The sequence below is a fragment of the Schistocerca americana genome, chromosome 5 (assembly GCF_021461395.2).
Source record: "Schistocerca americana isolate TAMUIC-IGC-003095 chromosome 5, iqSchAmer2.1, whole genome shotgun sequence".
In the NCBI taxonomy this organism is placed as follows: Eukaryota; Metazoa; Arthropoda; class Insecta; order Orthoptera; family Acrididae; genus Schistocerca; species Schistocerca americana.
In genome coordinates this window covers 200,348,937-200,376,042 of record NC_060123.1, presented here as the reverse complement: position 1 = coordinate 200,376,042, position 27,106 = coordinate 200,348,937, and positions in this window count along the sequence as shown.

Below are 27,106 nucleotides of genomic sequence, written 5' to 3'. Positions count from 1 at the left end.
CGCAAAACGCTACGTTTCTTTATGTCGAGGACAGATTAGCAATTCATGCGTTCTTTCTGAACCTCACCACAGTTTTCTAGCGTTGCGACTTCTCTATATAAAATAGCATATACGTGAACCACATCATTCAGATTCTGAGATTGTCCATTAGACCATTTATACACGCTCTGAATAGTACTCCTCTGCCTGAAGTTACTTTCACGTGTGAAATTATCTGCAACTAAGAATGACATACTGTGTTGCGCTAAGAACTCTTCAATAAAAAGCAGTTGTGATGTTCAGTACGCTCGTATTTTGGCCAGTAGGCGGCAGTGCGAAAACGTATCGAACACCTCCAGAAAGTCAAACAACGTAGCATCAACCTGGCCGCGGCTAGCTACTGTTTTCTGGATTTCACGCGATCGTGTCCTGGCTATTGTCTGGCCTTCTAGTAACGCGTCCTGCCAGGCATATTCTCCGCGCTTTCATTTTCTGAGGTACGTTCTGTTATTTCATCAGGTCGAAAATTCCCTAGTCGTTTCTACTTCTCCTGGTGTTCTCTTGGCGCATTGGTTCAGATACCTTGCTTTTGGTTATCCGTTCAAAGATCGACGAGAGCTTCTCTTCATTTTTTTTAAATGCCAGCATTACATTACGGATATTAAATGATTAAACTTCCATGCGATTCGCAAGTGAAGTCCATTATCTATACAATATGTGATTTGGCCCCCAGTTTCACGAGAACAATATTGAATTCTTTGTTATCTGGAAATTAACAGGTTCTGGAAGCTATCTTGAGTTATTTCTGTCCATGGCTGAAAGACATGCTGTGTCTGTTCACGAATGCTGACGGCCGAAAAGGGCCGGGGGGGGGGGGGGGGGGGGGGCAGCTGGGGTGATATGGACGTGTACACCTTCCCAATGCGTCCTAGGCACGCTGTATCGCTGATAACTCATAGAACTGGGCAGGCCACTAAAGGAACCGTGCATTTCTCAGGGATCTTGCGGCGAGAACTACAATACGGGGCTTTGCGTTATCCTGCTGGAATATGCCGTTTGGTAGAGTAGCGTAGGACAACAATGTTTACCATTCTTGCCACCTATTGACGAGTATTCATCCTTAAAAGAATCACCAAATCAATTCTGCGTCGTATCCACACTTCGAGCCCATCAGTTGGAGGACTACGCTTCTCGAAACTCGCTATTTCCTGCAACCTTTCACCAGGTCATCTTCAGATAGGTTGACTTCGATCTGACTGCCAAAAACAGAAGCGAGACGCATCATTGAAAACCACAGAATACCACTCGCTGTGCCGGCCGAAGTGGCCGTGCGGTTAAAGGCGCTGCAGTCTGGAACCGCAAGACCGCTACGGTCGCAGGTTCGAATCCTGCCTCGGGCATGGATGTTTGTGATGTCCTTAGGTTAGTTAGGTTTAACTAGTTCTAAGTTCTAGGGGACTAATGACCTCAGCAGTTGAGTCCCATAGTGCTCAGAGCCATTTTTTTGAACCACTCGCTGTCACAGAGGACTCCGGCTCTGCATCAAACATGTGTCCGTCGTCTGTGATATTGCGTGAGCGTTTAAAGCGCGTGGTAAATCAAAATTTCAGCCCACCCTCCAATGATTTGTTCCAGATAGCTCGAGGTGACGACACTTTGCAGTTAACTTCCGACCGGATTTTGCTGCAACTCGTCATCCGCCTGTCCGACAGAGCCAGTCGCGCAATCCTACGATGTCCCCATACTGTAGTGTTTCTGGAGGGACCCTGGAGTACTTTTCTTTCCACATTGTTGTCCTGAGTTCGTCTCTCCACTCCTAGTTCTGAAATCATTGTGGACAGCCAACTGTCTGTGCGATCAGGTGGTATGATGTCCTTCACGCCAGTGATTTGATCTTTATAAAACTAGCGAAAAACAGTCTAGATCGCCATGGTCATTTTATTCAAAATGGCCAGTTGCGCCCTAGCCGTAGGCCACCTTCCGAACAGCATCATCAGCTGAAGTTAACGATGTCCAGAACAGTCAGCAGACCTCAAGTCATTCATTTTATACAGCTTACAAGGTCGCTGTTCTCCGAAAATGTCACCAAAAATTTTAATTCGATCTTTTTCAAAGTCATCAAAAGGGCAAAAAGCTACATGTGCTTTCTGGGCATGCTGGATTGTGATTTCAAAATTAAAAGCATCAGTAACATTATTGAAATGGCAAGGAGCTTGGATCTGGAAATAGTAAAGTTCTTGGTGTACAAACTCAAACATTTTATACCTTTACAAGTTTTATTATCATTTTTTTTAGCAGGAGTGAATTGTTAAATCTGACAAACATTTAAATTCTTGCTCCAGAGCCACTCTATAGACCTTTAAACATAATTTAAAAAATATTTCAGAATTACAGTTTAAAAACTTTAAAAATTCGGGAAACGTTTTAACTCAAACAATCCTTTATCTTACGTAATCAGTAAATGAATGCTTAAAACGAAAATTCACAAAACAGAAAAAACAGACACATTATGTAACAGTACTGAAACAGAGTTACAAGGAGATGAAAATGAATGCATGAGGCAACGGAAGGTTATCGGCATGAGGTCAGCCTATGCATACCACACGGTTCAGTTCTCACTATAAACAAACACAGAACACATATGAAAATTAAATGGCGGAAGTAAATTACTCTTCGCAAATGGTTTTCTGGCCTGGATGTAGTAAACACGTAGCAAAAGAACTGTGCCCGTTTAACCCACAAGGGTTCTTAATGAAAACACACAACATACCAATGTTTCACAACAATTTGAACACCTGAACATTCTTCATGAAACATATAAACAATTTTGAAGACTCAGTGCACCAGTGCTTAAAATACAAAAAATTGTATAAGAGTTTGAAGAACTGACAATCAAAATAAGCCACACATACAGTTTTTAAGACCCAATCTCTGAGCTCAATCAGGTAATAATGGAACCTGAACCTGCCACAATGAAAGCTCTTTTACAACTGTCTTAAGAATGTCTCGGCTATGTTCCTGTTGCCAAGGATGCTGATCCACATTAAGAACGCGGGGAAAAGAAACGCGCACTAGCGGAAGCTAAACAAAGCTGCAGGCAAGAAACCAAAACCATTTTCAGTGGCAGGGACTCACCAGAGAATAGGGGTTTTCGCGAATCGCATTCGGTATTGAATTAAATGCGAAACAAACAAGATGCTTAGCATCATTTCTACACCAGACTTTGGTGAAATAAGGAATGCTAGCTTGATCATATATACATAATACACACGTCTATCCCTGTTCCATAGATCATGAATACGATATTTCGTAATGATATGGAACGTGTCAGTTTAACATAAGTTTTCTTTACTCAAAATAATAATTTTTTTTACCGTTACTACTTCATATATAAAAATTCATCTATTGATTAGAAGGAGTTGTAATTCAGAAATTCTATTCGTTTGCTTTTAAATGTTGTTTGGCTGTGAATATCCCGACTTCCTTAAAGAAACTTCTTGATGCAATAATTTACCAACAGCCGTATGATTTGTAGAAGTTTATTTTATTTTATGAACTTCTATGTGCTGCTACCAGTTTCAGCGTTTACATTGATGCCATCTTCAGGCTCCACTCGTCATAGTCGTAAAATGGCTATACAAGGAAGGAGCCATATAACTGGATCCGTGAATCAATCGTCCTGCAACAGCTCTTGGTGGCCAGGTGATCTTGGGTGGGCTCCATCTATTTTTCTAATTACACGGTTTTATGCAATGAATACTTTCTCTCTAAATGACGAATTTCCCCAAAATATGATGCCATATGAAAGTGATGAACGAAAATAGATCTAGTAGGCTGATTTACTGATTGTTTATCACCAAAGTTTGCAATAATCCTAATAGCATAAGTAGCTGAACCTAACTGTTTCAGCCGATCATCGACATGTTTCTTCCAATTCAATTTCTCATCAGTGCACTTACCCAGAAATTTTGAATATTCTGCCTTAGCAACAGACTTCTGCTCATAGTCTATATTTATCAATCGTGTTATGCAATTTACTGTACGAAATTGTATAAACTGTGTTTTCTTAAAATTTAATGAGAGTCCATTTGCAGAGAACCACTTAATAATTTTCTGAAAGACATTATCTACAATTTTTTCAGCTGTTTCTTGTTTGTTGTATGTGATTTCTATACTTGTATCATCAGCAAAAAGAGCTAGTTTCATGAATCTTCATGAAATCAGAGTGGCAAGTCAGTAACATATATTAAGAACAACAAGGAACCCAGGACTGATCCCTGTGGGATGCCATCCTTGATACTCTGCTGATTTTTGCAGACTATTTGTACTGTTAATTTCAACCATCTGCAATCTTCCAGTTAAATACGAATTAAACCCTTTGTGCACTGTCTCACTCATACCACAATACTTAAGCTTATCTAGAAAAATTTCATGATTCACACAACTAAAAGCCTTAGAGATAACAAAATATCCCAACTGCTCATGTTAGTTTATTTAATGCATTTAATATTTAAGCAGTGAAAGCATATATAGCATTTTCTGTTGAAAAGCCTTTCTGGAAATCAGATTCACATTTTGTAAGTTCACTTTTAGAAGTATTTGATGCTAGTCTTGAATACATTACTTTTTCAACAATTTTGGATGAAACTGTCAGAAGTTAGAATGGGTGGTAGTTGTTAGCATCAGAACTATCCCCTTTTTTATGTAATGGTTGAACAATAGCGTATTTCAGTCTGTCTGGAAAAATGCACTCTTTCAGTGAGCTACTACATACGTGCCTGAGAATCCTACGTATTTGTTGGGAACAAGCTTTTAGTACTCTGTTGGAAATGCCATCAATTACATGTGAGTGAATTTATTATTTTTCTAATTTAGTAGGAGAGGTGGGTTGAAAATGGCTCTGAGCACTATGGGACTCAACTGCTGAGGTCATTAGTCCCCTAGAACTTAGAACTAGTTAAACCTAACTAACCTAAGGACATCACAAACATCCATGCCCGAGGCAGGATTCGAACCTGCGACCGTAGCAGTCTCGCGGTTCCAGACTGCAGCGCCTTTAACCGCACTGCCACTTCGGCCGGCAAGTGGGTTGAATTTCAAAAGTATTAAATTGCATGGGTATTGCCTCTTCCATATGCTGCCTTGAATTTTCTAATGAATAGCTGGATCCTATTTTCTCTACAACACTTAATAATGATTATTTAAAATGTTTTCTACTTCTCACTTTTTGTTAATACAGTCTTCCTGTGCTCTCGGTTGCCCTGTTTCCCTTTTAACAATATTCGAAATTGCTTTAATTTTATTATCAGGTGTGTTAATCTCAGACATAACGCACTTTCTTCTGGAATTTTTAATAACTTATCTTAGTACACTGCAGTAGTTTTTATAATTTTTCACTGTTTGTGGATGATTACTCCTGCTAGCTACAAGATACATTTTCCTTTTCTGTTTACAAGACCTTTTTATCCCTTTAGTACGCCATGCCTTTTTGCATGGTTTCTTACAATTATATTTTACTGTTTTCTTATGGAAACTGTTTTCAAATATACTTACAAAGGTATCATGAAATAGGTTAAATTTTAAATTAGGACCAGGTTCGTTGTACACCTCATCCCAGTCTAACTGTTGCAAGCTTTACCTAAAATTTTGAATTGTTAAATCGTTAATTGAACGCACTGTTTTGGACGACTGTTTTGCATTACTGTATGGAGGTAAATCATATACTGTAATTAGCTGTGCATCATGATTAGACAGACCATTCTTAACAGGAAACGTTTTCATTTGATTAAATTTATCTTGGTCTATGAAAATATTATCTATCAGTGTGCTGCTTTCCTGTGCCAACCGAGTAGCAAAATCAATAACTGACGTCAGATTGAAAGAGCCAAGTAAAACTTCAAGGTGAAGCTTTCTATCGGGCTCTTTCACAAAATCCACATTGAAATCCCCACAAACAATAATTTCCATTCCTCTGTCTGAGAGAGGCACCAGAAGTGGGAACTGCACCAACTCAGAAGACGCAAGGCTGCCGCCTAGCAAGACGTTAAGAAAGCCGTCGCTAAGAAACGAATATACAACAAGTTCAATGAGTGAATAGAATCGATATGAGCACACACAGGGCTCGATTACACACAAACGTAGCCATAGTGTATACACATCATTAGTCATATGCAGAAATGGCATTCTTTTCTCTACTGAAAATAAGCTACCGGAAGGACGAAATTTTAATCAACGTTTTTCACTGGCTTGGAAATACTTGCATATTGGACTGGGTCGTTCCTTCAAGGTGTAACACTTTCCATTCTTGTATGAGCATTTCCTGTAATAACAGCGCAGCTACCTGATTAGAAGGTTGTTTCTAATTTAGGCATACAGTGAAGCAATTACAGTTCGGCTAATGCCAGTATCGCGAAATATGAATGAACTGACATCGCTTCCGAGAATTTTGCAGGCATTGCGACGGGAGCAATGGCGCTGCGGAAGCCGGCTGCCGCGGTAGGGTGGGCTCCTTGCGGCGACGCCGGCAGCGGCAGGACGCGCCGCCCTCGGCTGGGCTCTCGAGTCGTCCTGCGGCTACCCCGAGCCCCTGATGAAATATTCACGCATTTCATCTTTCTGCCGGCGGCGGAGTAATTGTGTACGGGCCCGGGGCGTCCGCGCCGGGTAGTGGAAGAACTCTGGGGCGAGGGCGGCGCAGCAGAAGGGGGTACCTCCGGCGAGCAGCTGGTGACACACAGCGACACATCCAGACTGCCTAACTCTCAAACGTGGAGTAAGAAGCCCAGGAAACAATCATAATCTTAAAAGTGGGGATCACGACTAGTTTTGCGACGATCATATAACCACAAGCGTCGCATATACACTGCTCGCCATTAAAATTGCTGCACCACGAAGATGACGTGCTACAGACGCGAAATTTAACCGACAGGAAGAAGATGCTGTGATATGCAAATGATTGGCTTTTCAGAGCATTCACACAAGGTTGCCGCCGCTGGCGACACCTACAACGTGCTGACATTAGGAAAGTTTCCAAACGATTTCTCATACACAAACAGCAGTTGACCGGCGTTGCCTGGTGAAACGTTGTTGTGATGCCTCGTGTAAGGAGCAGAAATGCGTACCATCACGTTTCCGACTTTGATAAAGGTCGGATTGTAGCCCATCGCGATTGCGGTTTATCGTATCGCGACATTGCTGCTCGCGTTGGTCGAGATCCAATGACTGTTAGCATAATATGGAATCGGTGGGTTCAGGAGGGTAATACGGAACGCATTGCTGGATCCCAACGGCCTCGTATCACTAGCAGTCGAGATGACAGGCATCTTATCCGCATGGCTGTAACGGATCGTCCAGCCACGTCTCGATCCCTGAGTCGACAGATGGGGACGTTTCCAGGACAACAACCATCTGCAAGAACAGTTCAACAACATTCGTAGCAGCATGGACTATCAGCTCGGAGACCATGGTTGCGGTTATCCTTGACGCTGCATCACAGACAGGAGCGCCTGTACTCAACGACGAACCTGGGTGCACGAATGGCAAAACGTCATTTTTCCCGGTGAAACCAGGTTCTGTCTACAGCATCGTGATGGTGGCATCCGTGTTTGGTGACATCGGTAAACGCACATTGGAAGCGTGTATTCGGCATCGCCATACTGGGGTATCACTCGGCGTGATGGTATGGGGGTGCCACTGGTTACACGTCTCGGTCACCTCTTGTTCGCATTGACGGCACTTTGAACAGTGGACGTTACATTTGAGACGTGTTACGACCCGTGGCTCCACACGTCATTCGATCCCTGTGAAACCCTACATTTTAGCAGGATAATGCACGACCGCATGCTGCAGATCCCGTACGGGCGTTTCTCGATGCAGAAAATGTTCGACTGCTGCCCTGGCCAGCACATTCTCCAGATCTCTCACCAACTGAAAACGACTGGTCAATGGTGACCGAGCAACTGGCTCGTCAGAATACGCCAGTCACTACTCTTGATGAACTGTGGTATCGTTTTGAAGCTGCATGGCCAGCTGTACCTGTACACGCCATTCAAGCTCTGTTTGACTCAATGCCCAGGCATATCAAGGCTGTTATGTCGGCCAGATGTGGTTGTTCTGGGTACTGATTTCTCAGGATCTATGCACCCAGATTGCGTGAAAATGTAGTCACATGTCAGTTCTAGTATAATATATTTGTCCGATGAATACGCATCTATCATCCGCATTTCTTCTTGGTGTAGCAATTTTAATGGCCAGTAGTGTAGTTTTCGGCATACCTTCTATTAAGTCACTAGCCTTTTGTCCGCATCTTTGATCATATACGCATATGTCACATGTACACTGAATGACGAACTGAAGCACCTAGGACGGAAGAATAAAACGTAATGAAACTTCACGGATTGGCAGGGTATGTTATGTCGTTTCTGTGATTACAAAATAGAATTCATGAGTGCCTCTGGCGTGGTTGCGTGCACTGATTCGCTTATTACGGGTGTCATAAAGCCATTACATTCTCTTCCGAGGCAAGACAGTCCACACTGTAACTAGTCATTGATATCCTGGATACAGGCACTGGGCTGAAGTTGATGTCCCAGCTGATCCTACACTTGTTTTGTCAGGAAGAGATCTGGGGATCTTGTTGCCATGTGAGTACCTCAAAATCACGCAGCCAGTTCATAGAGATTGCGGTTTCTGTCGACAAGAAATTTGCTGTTAAAAATAACATCACGATTCGAATAAATATTTTCTTCAAAATAAATTCGCTGAATGCGAGGAACTTTCCTGCAGCTGTGTTACGTACAGATGTGCTACCTACTGGTGACATGCGAAAATTTTGTTCGTCTGGGATACCCTAACAGTAAGCAGTCCGGTCTTAGCAAAAGAGCAGAGTGGACGGGATGTGTGTTTCTGCTTGCAGCGCGAGCACAGACGCCTTTCTTACTTCCTCTGGCCGACAGAAACGATATGCCATAGCGTGATAAGATCACGGCGAATCAGTACCGAAAATCAACATTGAAATTCGCTTTTAGAAACGACTTTGCCAGAGCAAAAGCACTTGATGTCGAACGCTTTTTAAAGGAAGAGGCCAAGATCCCGCCTGCCGACGTTGTCGGCATCCACTTTTCGATCGTAATTAATATGGGCTGTGTGAAATTTACCAACGACGCTACATGCGACAGGGTTCTTCTAGAGATGCAGATGGAAATGCTCGCAAGGTCGCGGTTGACCATGCTGGACTGGGACAGCAGACTACACGCACATTCGAACTACACACCCCTTGCGGTAGACCTCGTGGCGGTGCTCTGTCCCCTACGGCACGGTACAGGAACACATGGCAGAAAAGTGGGCCCAATTTAAAACGTATCCAATCCTCAACGGAGTATGCCAGGCGCACATTGAACTCCGACAACATGTACCATCAAACCTTCAAATTGGAGGCTGCTGGGCAGTGATTATTTATGGTGGCCAGCCTCAGATGTTTGCCAGTTGCTGCAAGAAAGGTCGCCTATATTCTCAGTCCCTCCCACTTGGAATACGCAACTTCCCCACAGGATGTGGCACCTCCACTGATGCCGACAGTCCTCCCAGCAACTTACGCTATGGCGCTCACGACGTCATCTCCGTCTGCCCAGGCGCAACAGACTGACGGTGCAGTATCGGGACAACTCTCAATGGACCGATGGCTGACCAGTCAGTCTGCCTGACCAGTGGCGGAACTTCATTCAACGCCACCGAGTACTGCAGGCGCCACTGGTAGCAGAAGGACAATCGATGCACTTATTGTGCCAACAGAAGCCTTTCTGCCGGCGTGTTCTGAGCCAGTGCGGTCGTCTGATATGGAAGGACATTCACGAAAACAGTGTTCACCCAAACCCCGAAAGCGACGCCGCAAGACCGTGTCAGAACACGGTAGCTCTCACTCACCAGAGCAAACGCCGACCCTGAGGCTGACACCGTTGTCATTGACTCCACTTCTGCAGAACGGACTGTGGGGCGGGCGGTATTCGCCAGTACCCTGTGGCGAACAGCGATCAACAAGAAAGTTCCAATACAGGCTGCAAAACCGCTGAGTCTCTTCCTATGACCCGCCATGACCTTATGGAACGTGAACAGACTTTCATACCCACAGAGTGGACCGATGACGTCGAGACAGGGCAGGACCCCGATCCAGGGCCCCTGAAATCTGGACAACACAGGGAGGCCCATGGTCAGACGGGTGCATCGTCACCCGCGATGTTTGTTTCTCTCCACCATCACCATCGATGACCCTGCCCAACCACTGCACCACCATGCCTACCACATGTCCAATATGCATATTCCTCCCCTGCAAAGATATAGATCCTCAGTAAAATAGTATGAGCCTCAGGAGTCGACTTCGCATTTAGAAGGAAGTGCGAACGAATGCTGTCCCATACTTTTATAGTTATGCAATTACATGGCGTCTGGTGGTCCCACAGACACTGGAGTGACAGTACCGAAGCCACCCCCATCCCCCACTTGAGGATTAGTGGTCATGACACTAATCACCTTATTCATTAATGTTTATGCACTGTTGGGCACCATCATAAGTGTCATGCCCAGGCCCAGTTCCACTCCGCTGACATTGTCCCGCGCTTCTGTTGACAATTTTATCCGCGTTCTTCATCCCAAGGGCCAAGTCGCGTCCCACACGTCTTGTCCAGAACTGATTACGGTAATTCACGATCTTCAGTACACGACGGGTCTCTGGACACACACATTTTATCACTCATTCAGCGAGCCAACAGGCCCGGAAACACCACTATGTGTCACATGGTTTTACACAGGGAGTGGTGAAAATAATGGCCTCTAGCCTTCTCTGTTCACTGTGGCTATATTTGCGTGAAGCATCTCCACCCTCAACAAGTCTGGCATAGTAATGGCCTTGAATGTAACACACGTCCAGGATCTGGACTGCCATCAGCAAGTCAGCTCAATGAGGGCCAACTGTGAATGATGTGATTCCAGATATTTTGGTGTGGTAAATCCTCTGCACAAGATTGGCAATCGGCAAGACACTTATGGACTTTTGCATGGTCACTGCTGCATGGCACCAGCAGATCCTGAACTTTTATTGCAGCGCTCAGGGTCCTTGACACCGAATCAAGACTCACATACTATCACCGACGAAGCACCGATTAGAAGGTACTGTAGTCTGACCATGACGACAGACCCAACAGTTGCAGAGGTATCCATCATGCACCACATTGTGTCGGACATGCACTGGTACCACCAATAGTTAATCACACGCCTTACGATGGGAGCTGGTCGCTCCAGTATGACCCAAGCAACCACAGTAAAAGGCATGGAGTATCACTTCTGTCATCTTTACGAGGAAAGAACCATACATGACGAGGCCACTGCAGAAGCACTACAACAGTCGACATGCTCTATCAACACAGTAGCAGTGACAGCATTAACAGAGGAAGCCTGGCCTGAGGGAGTGGGGGGCGTTTGGACAAAGGTGCAGTCTATAAGTCTCCAGGAATTACCAATTGAGTTTTACCGGACCCTCTGTAACATCATGACGCCCTGCTGGATTACAGAGTTCCAGCGTTCCGAGAACTTCTGTCCCTGGATTGCACTCCATAGCCTACTTTAGTGGAAGAGCTTCTTACACCAATACACAAGCCATTGGGAGGGCAATCGGTCAGTAACTATCGGCTATTCACAATGTTGAATATCAACTACAAGATTTTCACCAGGCTTTCATCACGGCACTTTAAGAAGACATTACCAACGATCCCTGTGCCAGAACAGACGTCGCAGGGGGAAGATGCCAACATACAAATGGGCAGCGGTGACTGCAGGGACTTAATAGAGATCACTTTGGCGTGCCGCCTGAGAGCGGCGATCATCTCCATCGATTTCAATCTGGCTTTGTATAGAGTTTACCGTAACTTTCTCCTACAGGTTATGGAACGTGTAGGATTCCCCGAGGCTTATCCACATCGTGCAGGTCAACAGATAGAAAATTGGCTCAATATCAGTTAAGAGGTCTGCGATACAGTCTCCCCCTTTCTGCTTACCTTTACGCAATCGCACTTAAGCCACTCCTCGCGCATGTCAACCGCAGGCTATCTGCTACCGTCCTGCCGGACATCACCTTCCACTATAGGGCGTACACCGACGACCTGCTACTGCTGGTTCATCCCACTGAAGAAGTCCGTAGCGCTCTAAACCGAATCGAGTGACATGGACAGGGTGCAGGCAGCCAGCGGTGCTATATATTGGGTCCAGCCTCAGACTGGGCACTGTCAACCCCTCCTTCCAATTCCTGAACTTTTGAGTCAAGTTTACGAAAGATATGAGCAGAAGCCGTGGAAAACTATCGGCTGCCCGCATCTCGTGGTCGTGCGGTAGCGTTCTCGCTTCCCACGCCCGGGTTCCCGGGTTCGATTCCCGGCGGGGTCAGGGATTTTCTCTGCCTCGTGATGGCTGGGTGTTGTGTGCTGTCCTTAGGTTAGTTAGGTTTAAGTAGTTCTAAGTTCTAGGGGACTTATGACCACAGCAGTTGAGTCCCATAGTGCTCAGAGCCATTTGAACCAACTATCGGCTGTTTCTACTGATTGTACTTGTGATGGTGCACCAGATCCTAATATGAGACTTGTAACAGCTGCGATTTATTGAATATGTGAACCTCTAAGTGTCATCGAAACACTAGCAATTGTCGCAGGTCATCAATGTATGGGCGATGATAGGGCACACACTTCAGGTGTCAAATTCAAATGTTCAAATGTGTGTGAAATCTTATGGGACTTAACTGCTAAGGCCATCAGTCCCTAAGCTTACACACCACTTAACCTAAATTATCCAAAGGACAAACACACACACCCATGCCGCACAGTCCATGACTACAGCGCTTTAGACCGCTCAGACTTCAGGTGTCCTTCGGGTATTTCGTATCCACAGAATACCAATTTAAAGCGTGTTATGACACTCTAACCCTGCGCGATGGAGAGCTAGGACTGTTTAATGTCCAGGCGTCGGCATCTGACCTCTGTATGAGTAACACATGGGAATGCAGTCAATATACGTACCTCCCACGTCATCTATTAGAGGTTCTGAAGCAATTGTCTAACGTCCCACCAACGTTAGTGACACATGCCGCAACAGATCTGTCTCATGTATCGACATTCAATTACGACTACAGCTATGTGATCTCGGACCACCCTGCAAGGCTCCCCCTGATGGCACGAGTGTCTTACAAAACCCTTCTGCGAGCAGATTCACGTAACTGAGTAGAAAGCAAGTACCCAAATGTCCATTGCCCAAGGGTGTGGAAAACGTTACACTACCACTTTCTGCCAACTACCATGCACACAACATGGTATCAAGTCACCAACAAGGAATATGCCCCGAGACACCAGCTCCACGCTATCAGATTAATGGACTTCCCCCTTCGCTTTGACTGTCGCTTCATGGACAATGATGAAAATCATTTCACATGCATGCTGTCATCTGGCATTTCGTGACTGACACAGAAAACATAATCTTGTTACCTCCGTGTCACCCCTGACGTAATTGAACCTCAGACCCCCATGTGTCCAGATGACTAATACTTTCTCCTCACAAAATAGTACGCACTTAGATAGTTCAAGGGAGTGACCGTCGATTATGTCTTAGGTGGAGGGGAGAAAATGGTTTCAAAATGCTTCAAATGGCTCTGAGCTCTATGCGACTTAACTTCTGAGGTCATCAGTCGCCTAGATCTTAGAACTAATTAAACCTAACTAACCTAAGGACATCACACACATCCATGCCCGAGGCAGGATTCGAACCTGCGACCGTAGCGGTCGCTCGGTTCCAGACTGTAGTGCCTAGAACCGCACGGCCACTCCGGCCGGCGAGAAAATGGGGCTTCATTACTGATAGTATCTACAAAACACAATGCTCTTGGCCGTATACTCTTCACACATTATTTGTGCAGTGTTTTTGTCAACTCCTCCCTAGTTGGGAAGTGGCAGGCTCAGTCTGACATTCCATGGACCATCACATTGAAGACAGAATGACGTGAATTGTAAGAAGCAAGGAAGAAAAGAGATTGGCTGACTCTTGAAAAGTTGCCTTCATTGAGGTATTAACAAAGCAGCATGAGTCTGTTGTAGATACTTCAGGCGGCTTTTTTGGAGGTAGAAAACGCCTGTAGTAGGGGACCATTAAAACTCCAGCTGCACCATTTCTTGCAGAAAGATTCTTTTAGCTGCAGTAGCACAAGTACAACACAATTTTATTTTAGTTTATTCTCCGAATAACATAATAAGATTTTTATTTTTTCGCATTTAATGATTATTAGAAAGCATATCGACCATATTTGGTCAAAAAGTATCTCAGATCGGAAGTAAGTTGCAACAAAGCAGCCACAGGCAGGCCAGACTGTCATACCTTGCGAAGCAAAACACAGCCGACAGGCAATGCGAAGCAGAGGCAGCTGACCATGGTGTGGCAACAGTCGACACTGCAGTACAGTAGTGGAAAAACAGAAGCCTTTCATCACATGCCACCATGGAAGTGTTTAGAGTACGTGCCTTAAACCATAAACGAAGGTACTGAGCATATAAGTACTCAGCCATTCGTGTATCTACACCACGAGCCTGTGACATCCAGAGCGATATCCTTCAAACAAAATGTCTACCCTGAGTCATGAGAGAGCCGCTGCCGGAGCAGAGAGACAGCCAGAGACGTCGCTGACATTGACATTCCACTGATAACGTGTTCGACCTTGCTCTTTGCATTGTCAGCAATGCCAGACAACTTTTTGTTTCGCACGAGAGACAACTGGAGACCTCCACAGAGCTATTCCTGGTATATTATACTGAGGGACGGAATAAAGAAGTTGATTAAACAAATCTGTTGTCATAATAATGTCTCATTCCACTCTCCACAAGTGAAAATCATTGAGTCATATAACAATAACCACGTAAGTAAAAAAAAATAAAAACAAAAAAATTTTGTACCTGTAGGTCCTCTCGCCATGGCAATATTTTAGGGAATAATCAGAGCAACGCCTGAAGAGAGATAGTTCATTTTTTATGGTAGGGTAAAAGTGGCGGTGCCAAGTACTGATTAAGCGGTAAAGTGCAGGTCTGGAAATCAATAGGTCAAAATAATCGTTAAGACGACCACTCGCGACAAGTGAGAAGTTAGTGTTCAAGTCCCGGTCTGGCACAAATTTCATACACCACCAGTAGGAAGCACATCACTAACTAAAACAGATGGAACCAAGTTATTCGCATTCAACGAATTTATTTCGAAATAATTTCGGACAGTTGCTTTTTATCAACAATATCTGTTAATCCAGATACGAAAGTAAATATTTTCTTGGCCTGGCGAATTCCACTCGAAGCTCCCCATTCTCAATGTCTCAGGCGACACGATACTGTTGCACGAGACTGAACACACGATGACACAGGATGTCCATGATGCGCCATTGTTTCGACAGTTCCCTCAGTCACTACTAGCCTTGACCTGGAGTCACACCCGATGTCTAGCTGTACCTGATGGATCCCCACAACATGACGCCAGGACTAGCACCTCTGTGCCTCTCCATTACATTGAAAGAATGGGACCTCTCCCAGGTCGCTGTCATGCAACGATGGCCATCTGGGACGTATGGAACCGCGATTCATCGCTGAAACCAATGCGACGCCTTTCATCTGCAGTCCATGCTTGCCAGTTACGACACCACTCCAAACGCAGCCGTTTGTGTTGTGGTGTTAACGGCAACCCGCGCATAAGATAGCAATTCCCTAGTCCCGCTGTTACTCTTCAATCAAAGCTGCAGGATGATACAGAACGTTGTACGGAGTCCAGTACTCGTTGTCGTATTGGAGACGATGTTAAGATGGGGTCACTGTCACATGTGAATGCCCCACAAATATAGACATTACACTTTTCGACTAGCTGCACAAATGAAGACCCACACTGTGGCTTCCTCCAAATTCTGTCAGGCGCTGTTAGCTCTGTTTCCCATGAGCTTGCTTCACATTCACGTCCCTTACAGTGATCACTCAGCATATGACGCTTTTCACGCCCATTATATACTCTTGTCAGACATGGTATCAACGCCAAACACGAACAACACTAATGCAACCTTCGTGCCTATTCTAACGGTCACAGAGAACTGCTCCTCTAATCATTTACATACTCACCTGTAATGTGTACGAGTATGACATTAAATTGGGTTCGCCAAGTCTTCTGCATGCTCCACACATTTTATCGGGAAATGTATTTTACAGATATTTAACATATTCCACAAACATTTGTACACACATTTCACGTATCTGCAGCAAATTTCGGCCTGCAATTTCATCTTAACCGTAAGGTTGCTTGTAATTCCTCCTGCATAGCATACATAAGTGTGGACAATGGTTCAACTTTTTAGGTGTGAAAATATAACAAACACTTGATACATACGTAACAGGACAAATATTTGATCACATTCCGTCACATTTACTCGTACACCTTTTCTTAAATTTTGGTTTTGACAGGTCACAACCTCTCATCTGCCTGCCCTAGAGATAGTACCAGTACCTTACACTAATAGCATTTTTATACAAATATTGAGTCATATTTATACCAAATTTGGTTGAAACATCTCCAGGCGTTCCTGAGACGGACTTTTATGTCAGCCCATTTGGCTTTCATTCTTAGCCATAGAGGAGTCCGCAGCTCGTGGTCGTGCGGTAGCGTTCTCGCTTCCCACGCCCGGGTTCCCGGGTTCGATTCCCGGCGGGGTCAGGGATTTTCTCTGCCTCGTGATGACTGGGTGTTGTGTGATGTCCTTAGGTTAGTTAGGTTTAAGTAGTTCTAAGTTCTAGGGGACTGATGACCATAGATGTTAAGTCCCATAGTGCTCAGAGCCATTTGAACCATAGAGGAGTCAGAGGTATATTACTGTAACTGTAATTTCTTCGCGAGAAGTGAAACGTGTTCCACGTTTGCTAGAAATGGTTCAGGTGTTACAGATATATGCTGATTTGTCACTGTCTAGGCACCAGCCCACCACCCCCAATGGTAAAGATCATCAGAACTAATGAGCTTTGTGACACCGATAACTCTGGATTTGATACTACTAGCAGTCGTTTTCACGATCCTTAACACTATGGATTCGTTACCGGTACATAAAATGTTTACTCTCAGTTAAAAGTTGTATGACAAAAAGAAGACTTTCACTGCCGAAGATTACTTTGTCTTTAAGACATCCCGGATCAGAGACCCTAGACCATGTCATCACCAAACATGGATAGATCTTCAGAGACATATCGGCACTTGTATCGAAAGCTCAAGGGGAACTGAATTTATAAGCGGATTATGAACGGTATAGTGGGCATCGGCACTCATCACGTCATCTAATTTGAGTACCTATAACTCTGGCCAGTAACATACTCTATTGAAATCAACCGATTGCTACTCTCCTGACACTGAGTCAGTATCCATATTTTATTCTATTTCACTCAACTTCAGACTTACATAAAATAGGGATGCCGACTTTGCGCCAAGAAGTAACGATCGATTAATTTTAGTCGAGAATGGAGAATGATGTCACTGGTAGGAAATAATCATTCAAAGGCATCACATGACAAATGGTAACGCCTTCTACACCGATCATGACACCTACTGGATTGTCGATGGGGATTTGTCGATTTGTGTCTGAAGACGTCTTCATCAGACAGGGACGAATCGTCAGTGAATCGATCACAGCCCCTCAGGCCTAAAGTTTGAACCAGAAAAACGGGCATTAGCTGCAGGGAAAGACATGTAACAACAGTGTGTAAAAAGAAAGAGTGCACATAGCAATGAAAGACCAACAAAACTGTTTAAAAAAGTGTAAGAAGGGATATAGTCTTTCATGCCCACTGTTCAATCTATACATTGCAGAAACAACTGACGAAAATGAAAGAAAGTGTCGGGAAGTGGGATTAAAATTCAGGATGAAAGAACATCAATCACACGATTCACTGATGACATTGCTAGTTTCAGTGTAAGTGAGGAAGAACTGCGTGATGGTATGAACGTACTAATGTGCACACGTTGTAGGAAGAGAGTAAACAAAATAAAGTCGAAAACAAATAAGTGTACGAGAGGTGGGATTAACAGTAAACTCTACATCAAAATTGGGAACTATGAGAGAGTACGGGATTTAGCTACCTTGGAAGCAAAAGAATACGTAACGGACGAAACGAAAAGCACATAGAAAGGAGACTAGCAAAGGCAAGGAGAGAATTCCTGGCTAAAAGAAATCTTCTGATATTAAAACATTAGCCTTAATTTGACGCGAAAATTCTGAGGATATACGTTTGGAGCATAACATTGTAAAGAAGTGACTGACGGACTGAGGGGAAGATCGGAAAAGAAGAGGAGAACTGAAGCGTTTGAGGTCTGGTGATAAAGAAGGATGTAGCAAATTAGGTGGAATAATACGATACGAAATAAGATTCTCTGCAGAATCGGCGAGAGAAAGAACGCATAGGAAACACAAATGCGAAGAAAAGAAAGCACAATAGGACTCATGTCAAGACCAGGAGACGTCGGTGAATAACAACCACGGTACCAGAGGGTAAAAACTGTAGGGAAAGACAAGGACTGAAATACACTACTGGCCATTAAAATTGCTACACCAAGAAGTGCAGATGATAAACGGGAATTCATTGGACAAATATATTATACTAGAACTGACATGTGATTTCATTTTCACGCAATTTGGGTGCATAGATCTTGAGAAATCAGTACCCAGAACAACCACCTCTGGCCGTAACAACGGCCCTGATACGCCTGGGCATTGAGTCAAACAGAGCTTGGATGGCGTGCACAGGTACAACTGCCCGTGCAGCTTCAAAACGATACCACAGTTGATCAAGAGTAGTGACTGGCGTATTGTGACGAGCCAGTTGCTCGGCCACCATTGATCAGACGTTTTCATTTGGTGAATGTACTGGCCATGGCAGCAGTCGAGCATTTTCTGTATCCAGAAAGGCCCGCACAGGACCTGCAACATGCGGTCGTGCATTATACTGCTGAAATGTAGGGTTTCGCAGGGATCGAATGAAGGGTAGAGCCACGGGTCGTAACACATCTGAAATGTAACGTCTACTGTTCAAAGTGCCGTCAATGCGAACAAGAGGTGACCGAGGCATGTAATCAATGGCATCCCATACCATCACGCCGTGTGATGCGCCAGTATGGCGATGACGAATACACGCTTCCAATGTACGTTCACCGGGATGTCGCCAAACAGGATGCGACCATCACGATGCTGTAAACAAAACCTGGATTCATCCGAAAAAAGGACTTTCTGCCATTCGTGCACCCAAGTTCGTCGTTGAGTACAACATCGCAGGCGCTCCTGTCCGTGATGCAGCGTCAAGGGTAACCGTAGCCATGGTCTCCGAGCTGATAGTCCATGCTGCTGCAAACGTCGTCGAACTGTTCGTGCAGATGGTTGTTTTCTTGCAGGCGTCCCCATCTGTTGACTCAGGGATCGAGACGTGGCTGCACCATCCGTTACAGCCATGCCGATAAGATGCCTGTCATCTCGACTGCTAGCCATACGAGGCCGTTGGGATCCAGCACGGCGTTCCATATTACCCTCCTGAACCCATCGATTCCATATTCTGCTAACTGTCATTGGATCTCGATCAACGCGATCCGCAATGTCGCGATACGACAAACCCCAATCGCGATAGGCTACAATCCGACCTTTATCAAAGTCGGCAACGTGATGGTACGCATTTCTCCTCCTTACACGAGGCATCACAACAACGTTTCACCAGGCAACGCCGGTCAACAGCTGTTTGTGTATGAGAAATCGTTTGGAAAGTTTCTTCATGTCAGCACGTTGTAGGTGTCGCCACAGGTGCCAGCCTTGTGTGAATGCTCTGAAAAGCCAATCATTTGCATATCACAGCATCTTCTTCCTGTCGGTTAAAATTCGCGTCTGTAGCACGTCATCTTTTTGGTGTAGCAATTTTAATGGCCATTGTTGTACATCCAACAAATAACTGAGGTCGTTGTATGCACTCGCTGCTTTGAGACGATAAGGTCGCAACAGGAATGGAATTCATGGCGGGCAACATCAAACCAGTCAGATTAATAACGTCACAAATAAAGGAAATCCTTGTATACTGTATTGGTGCCTGTCATAATGCAGCCATACGAACATTTTCCAGCCTATTATACCCACCTACTCCTATAATACTGCATGACAGGCGGCTTATTGTTTGTCAATTGCATCCGTAATTCTGAGGAATGATCGGCACCCCGCAGAACTTCCACGAGGCGGAACGGCGCGCCAAAGTGTACAAACACCGTCCCCCTTGGAAGTGGTCCTCCTGAGGGACCGCGACGGTGGCCATACGGCGCGGCTCCCCGCGCCGCTGTTTATAATTTCAATATTCGCTGTTTGCAGTGGCAAGGGGGTGAGCTAACGCGATCGCTTCCAGCCCGGCGGGCGCGCCACATGGTGTGCGGCTGCGCCAGCGGTCAGCGGGGGTTCCCCTCCCAGAGACGACTCGGCCGGCTCCAACCTGCCATCCCGCTACCCCCAAAGGCGACGACAGCTACACTGTCGATTTCGAAGTATAGTGGAACGTCGATTATGCTCCGGATCTCCAGTCCATCGGGGTCGGTTTATTTTTATTTCTTAGTGTAGCAATTGTACAGTATCTGGTATTAACGTCATAACAGCAGCAACAATGGACGACGTCAGTCATTAAATTTATATTCAGTCTACCTTAGCAATGTGATAGTTAACCCATCAAGTGACAGAACGTTTCATTCAGCATAATAATGAAATAGGTGTCAGTATGTATCGTATGGCGATTATTAATATTACTATTATTATTATTATTATTATTATTTCTTTCGTCAATATTCTGACTTGTTTGATGCGACCCACCTTGAATTCCTCTCCTGAGCCAAGCTCTTGCAGCCTACAAAATACGTCCTCAAGTACACTGACGTAAAAGTATCCCACCACAAAGAAATAATTAAGGTAATTAGTTAAAATAATATGTCAAATTAAACACGTTTCAGCCGTCTTGTTTCCAAACTTATTTTATTTGGCTACCAGTTTCAGCGCTTTAATGTGCCATCTTTAGGCACCTACCGACGTGTAAGAAGATTCTACCTCGATCAAAACAGGGACCAGCAATACTGGTGTTGGTAGATTTTTGCTATAGCGATCAACTCAGCCATCATCTACCGATCTCTGTGACACTCTCCCATGGATCAAACGAACCTGTGACTATTCGTGCTGCCCTTCTTTGTATACGTTCAGTATCCTCTATTAGCGTTGTGGACTGACTGCATTTACCCACTACCCTAACAATAAACCGAAGACTACCACCTGCTTTACTCTCGACTGATCCTATGAAATCATTCCATTTCATATTCCAACAAAGTGTTATAAGTATTGGTATGAGTCTGAACACCGTGTATGGACAAATTGTTGATAAAGTAAAATACCCAAGAAGATAAAAATTGATGTCAGTTGTTATTACCAGCACATTGAGCGGGAAGGGTTAAATGTTATAAAATTTATGTCTACTATGTACCGAGGTTTCCAACCCGGAACCGGATCTAAGGATGTACTACCATATCTTAATATGTATTCTATTTCCATGCAGGAAAACGGAGAAAACTCCATTCTGAATTTATCTGTTTAAAACACTGTGAAAGTTCTGTATATGTATCTTACTGCTTAACTCTACTTTTTAACGATGTTGCCTGCGTTTTTCGTTATGTGAGTCTATATCCCTATTTCTTCAAGAATATTCACTACTCTACCTTTTTTGCCCTATACACAGCGGTGAAGTTCTTAGTGAAGTCATCATCAGAATGCTTGTACTCTCTCAAATGAGCAGTAAATGCTGATTGATTGGTCTCACTAACAGTAATATGTTCTCTAAACTTCTTTGATAAGTTACTCCCTGTTTGCACAAGATAAACCTTATCCGAGTCGTCACGTATTATTTTGTATACTTCATGTTTGTTATACGTCTCACTCTTAAAGAAGATGTGTAAAACGCATGAACCTGTTGTGTCCTCTGTACGGAAGCCAGTTTGCTGCCACCTTCCCGAAACAAACGAATTATTTTATCGGAAAAGTGATCCCAGTATGGTAAATCTACAAACCTATCTTTTTTCCTTTGGTTTATTCCTTCATAATGCCACGTGGTCTCTATAATTCCTTTGTTCCTTCCGTTTCTTGATGTATAACTACATAAATAACGCTGAGTCAGAGTCAATGTAAGATGCTACCACCTTCAGTGTATGCGACACTGAAAACATACGACTGAAGTATTAACAAATACCTCAAGATCGCATTCCTGGATATTAGTTACGACTGAGACAAACAGAATACAGACAAGTGATTCTAACATGTGTGCCGAAGTTCAAGCATCGAGAAGTCTGCTGTCAGTATTAATAGTGGCCACTGTGTGTCCACAGAAGTGGCACACGCTGCACCAGAACTCCATCGTTAGCGGCAACAACCCCTACTGACTGCCACCTCTTGAACTCACAGCCAGAGTCATGAACGACCTCTGAGCAGATGACGTGCCTCACGTAAAGTCTGACAGCAAGGTGTTTCCAGTATCGCCACCATTCTGCCGTCGGCGCTTTACACAATCAAAAATTTTCTCTGAAGGTGTCCTCATGCCTGACGGGTCAGCTTGGATTATTACATGTTGAAGTATTTGTTAGCAACTTCCATTTGTGCTGGGTAATTGCCTCTTTTCTCATCCTAAGACGAACACTCTTACCAAATATGTTACTTTCCAAAAGCCTTCCATAAATTAGTAAGGTTTAACGAGATCTGAAAATTTTATATCATGTGTGATCATAAATTGACAGAGGTCTCCTCGGCTGGCACCTCCACTGTTCTATTAACACTGACCCCACAAGTGGGTAATGCATTGGTTGCTTCCGTGTCCGTTTGGATACTACAGTGGAAGTTCTGGTTGCCTGGAGTGTCATTGCCTGAAGAAACGCTTTCTCTTGTGTCCATGTGGCTGGGGTTCCCCTTGGACACAATATTATAATCCTCTGAGAGTTCTGTTTTGAAACTGTTGTCGGTTGTCACTTCTCGGGAATACGCTGTATCACTTCGACGCGTGCGCTGCAGCTGTCGTTAGAGACTGGCAGCGACGTAATTATTTTCCTTGTCTCGTTCTTTGTGACCCGTCTTCGTTCGTGACTCCGATAATACCATGGATAAATGTCAAAGGGAAAAGTACCAGTTCATCAACGCAACGGATGATGGTCGCTTGCCGAAATACTGTATTCGTTAGTCACAGTAATACGGCTGTTCACTAGTGAACTGGTATGTCATGAATTACGCCGGAAGAAGCTGAAGAATCATGCCAGAGCTTTGATTGCAACCTCAAGAAGTTCAAACACTATTGTTAATTCAAAATAACATTAATCACTAACCGAAACGACCCTGTGTTTAATATTGGGTTGGTGCACAATTTCGTGGCGTTTTTGTTTTGCATGTTGGTGTTCCGGTTCCCATGCGATTGTTTATTTATCGATTGTCAGTTTTTATTTGTAGTTCCCTGTTGCTATTTGAATTTACGTAAGATTTTCGACATATTCTCCTGTTTGAGTTCAATAAAGGAGTGACAGCAGCCGAGACAGCCAGAAAATTTGCACCGTGTATGGGGAAAATTTCACTGCAGAGAGTACAGCACAAAATGCTTTACTAGTTTTAAGGAGGATCATTTCGACATTAGTGACTCTCCACGTTCAGGGAGACCTTCAGGATTTGATGAACTTTTAAACGCATTAACCACAATGTTCCACTTCAGCACACTCAGGAACTGGCAATTGAGGTGAACTGTGATCTTTCCACCATCTTGCGTCATTTGCATACACTGGGGTAAGTTAAAAGATCGGGTGTACGGCTACTGCAAGCTCTAAGCGAAATTCACAAAAAAAACTGTGCATCTGTCGCTCGTTATCAACTGGTTCGTGAACAAAGTCGACTATTCCTATCGTGTATCGTTGCTGATTACGAGAAATCGTGTCTTTATGCTAACACAAGGAAAAGAAAGTAATGGTTTAGTCCAAACAAAGCAGCAACACACCCTCAAATACCCGCAGAAATCCATAAAAAGATATTGTTACGCATGTGGTGTAATAACGACGCTGTGGCGTACTACAAACTGCTTCCCCGATATATAATCATCACTGCTGACATTCATTGTCAACAACTGAGACGCCTTGCAGACGCAGTCCAACGACCAGGAAGACTGCGTGAAGTGATGCTACTCCACGATAACTCCTGCCGGCATTCTACTTGACTGACAAATAGCGCTAGCTGTACAGGTGCTGTGTTGGGAAGTCATTCCGCATTCACCTTATTCAGCTGATCTTGCACCCTCAGATTTTCACCTTTTCCGCTCTCTATCGAATAACCTTCAAGAAACTTTCTGTCCGGATGGAAATGCGCTCCGAACATGGTTGAAATGGCTCTGAGCACTATGGGACTTAACATCTGAGGTCATCAGTCCCCTAGAACTTAGGACTACTTAAACCTAACTAATCTAAGGACATCACATATAACCATTCGCGAGGCAGGATTCGAACTCTCGACCGTAGCAGTCGCGCGGTTCCAGACTGAAACGCCTAGAACCGCTCGGCCACAGCGGCCGGCGCTCCGAACATGACTCGACGAGTTCTTCTTATCAAAACACCCTGATTTCTACAGCCACGGAATCGGGAAGTTACTCCAGCGTTGGTAGTATGTTGTAAATAGTGAAGAAGAATATATTATTGATGACTAAAGTCTCTGTTTTGTGTATCTGTCGTGTTTATTAAACTTACGGAAAAAGGCTGCCAACATATGCACCAACCTAGTATATTGCAGGAACAGAGTTTAAATCCCTATACAGACATCACCAAGCAAATTTTCAGTATACTGAGACGAATGCTGGTATTACTCCTATTTAAAGGACATGGTCAGACTCTTTACCCTTCTTTGTTCATTTCGAGCTTATGCTCCACGTTCAATGGCCTCGTTCATCAACGCTACGTTAAACACTAATATTAGATCATTTTCCCTTGTTGTAAAGTTTTCTTAATATTAGGGGTATCCGGGAACTATGTTTCCACATTGCCCAAAAATTTAGGCTGTGTGTTGAGAAAGGCGAGCGCCCATGTTTTAGATATTTAGGACGTGGATTCTGTATTTTGGAAAAATACTTAATGTATTACTAAATTATCTTTAATTTCCATCGTCTCATTTGCACAATCTTTATGATAGTTGCTAGTTTCTGCCGAGCAAGAGCATCTTCAGTTATATGTCGCTGCCTATGCTCCCAGTCAAGTCGATATTTCTAACAGACACAGAATTTTAAACGATAAAACCTATTCATATATCCACTTCTGTCTCGTCATATATTTTAAACGCGCAGCGATTTCTGATTTCTTCACGATAAATGTGTCTGCAATAGCGACATAGCCCAGAGGCGATCGAAATTCATCTGTCTGTCTCAGACATGGCCGGACGTTATGAGCAAATTAATACTGGAACAGGCAATTAACCGATGTCGACAAAATATTGATGACATACTATACAGCGGGCAGTCACCTTACCCATCTCTCAAGCTCCACCATCTTGTGGGACACGTGAGGTACCACGTAATGAAAAGCTTTCGCTTTATGATTACAGAATTAAACAAACACTTCCGGCAGGTATCCCGAACCTGGGATCTGCAGTCGACGATTTGGAACAATAGGGTGGAGAGCACTCAATGCATTAGTGCTGATCTGTATTGACCTTGCTCTAATTAAGTTTCCGTATTTCCTAAGAATTCCTGAGAATGTACGTTTGGAGTACAGTCTGTAGCATGTATCGTAATCCGGAGCGTCTTGAGCCCAGTGTAGTAGTGAAACATGGACTGTTGGAAAACGGGAACACAAGAGAATAGAAGCTTTTGAGATGTGGTGCTGCAGAAGAATGTTGAAAATTAAGTGACTGATAAAAATAAAGAATGAAGAGATTCTGCGCAGAATCGAAGAGGAAAGGAATATACAGAAAGCACTTACAAGAAGAAGGTACAGGATGGTAGGTTATCTGTTAAGACGTTAGGGAATGACTTCCACGGTACTGGAGGGAGCCGTAGAGGGTAAAAACTGTAGAGGGGGACAGGGACTGGGATTCACCCAGCAAATTGTTGAGGACGTAGCTTGGAAGTACTATTCTGAAATGAAGAGGTTGGAGCAGGAGAGGAATTCGTGGTGGGCCGCACCAAACCAGTCAGAAAAAAATATTCTTAATACCCGCAGACTTTCACTCCAACACGTTTCAGTTCTAGGCAATACGAAGTATAACCAAGGAGGCACTGTGTTACGACACTCGAGTCTCCACTGTGACTGTGTTGAGTGTTAAGCATATGTTCCAGTAAAATATTCAATGTAGTTATGTTATTTTCCTTTAGACTACACTTACGAAAAGTCTTATCTGTACAGTGGTGGTACCATCAGTCTACATTACTGGTTATTAAAACTGAAACATCACGAGACTGCCTACACTATGCTTGTGTGCCCTCTTTTGGAGTACTGCTGTGCGGTGTGAGATACGCATCAGATTGGACGGAGGACATCGAAAAAGTTGAAAGGAAGATTCTCGTTCTGTATTATCACAAAATAGGGGAGAGAGTGTCACAGATATGATACGCCAACTGGGGTGCGAATCATTAAAGCAAAAGCGATGTTTATTGTGGCATGATCTTCTCATGAAGATTCAGTCACAAACAACTTTGTCCCCAGAGTGTGAAAATAATTTGTTGGAGCCCGCCTTCACAGGAAGGATTGATCATCATAATAAAACAACAGAAATCAGAGCTCGCACAGAAAGATATAAGTGTTCGTTTTCCCCCAGCGTTGTTCGAGAGTGGAACGGCAGAGAAATAGCTTGGAGGTGATTCGATGAACCATCTGTCAGGCATTTAATTATGCATTGAAGAGCAAACGGGTGGATGTAGATGCTGAGGATGGCACACAGAAAACGTCAGATGAAGTTTACCACACGACTGGATATGCAAATTACACACATCAAAAAAGTTTGCATCATCCCAATTCCCAGAACTCCTGAAGATGGACGTTG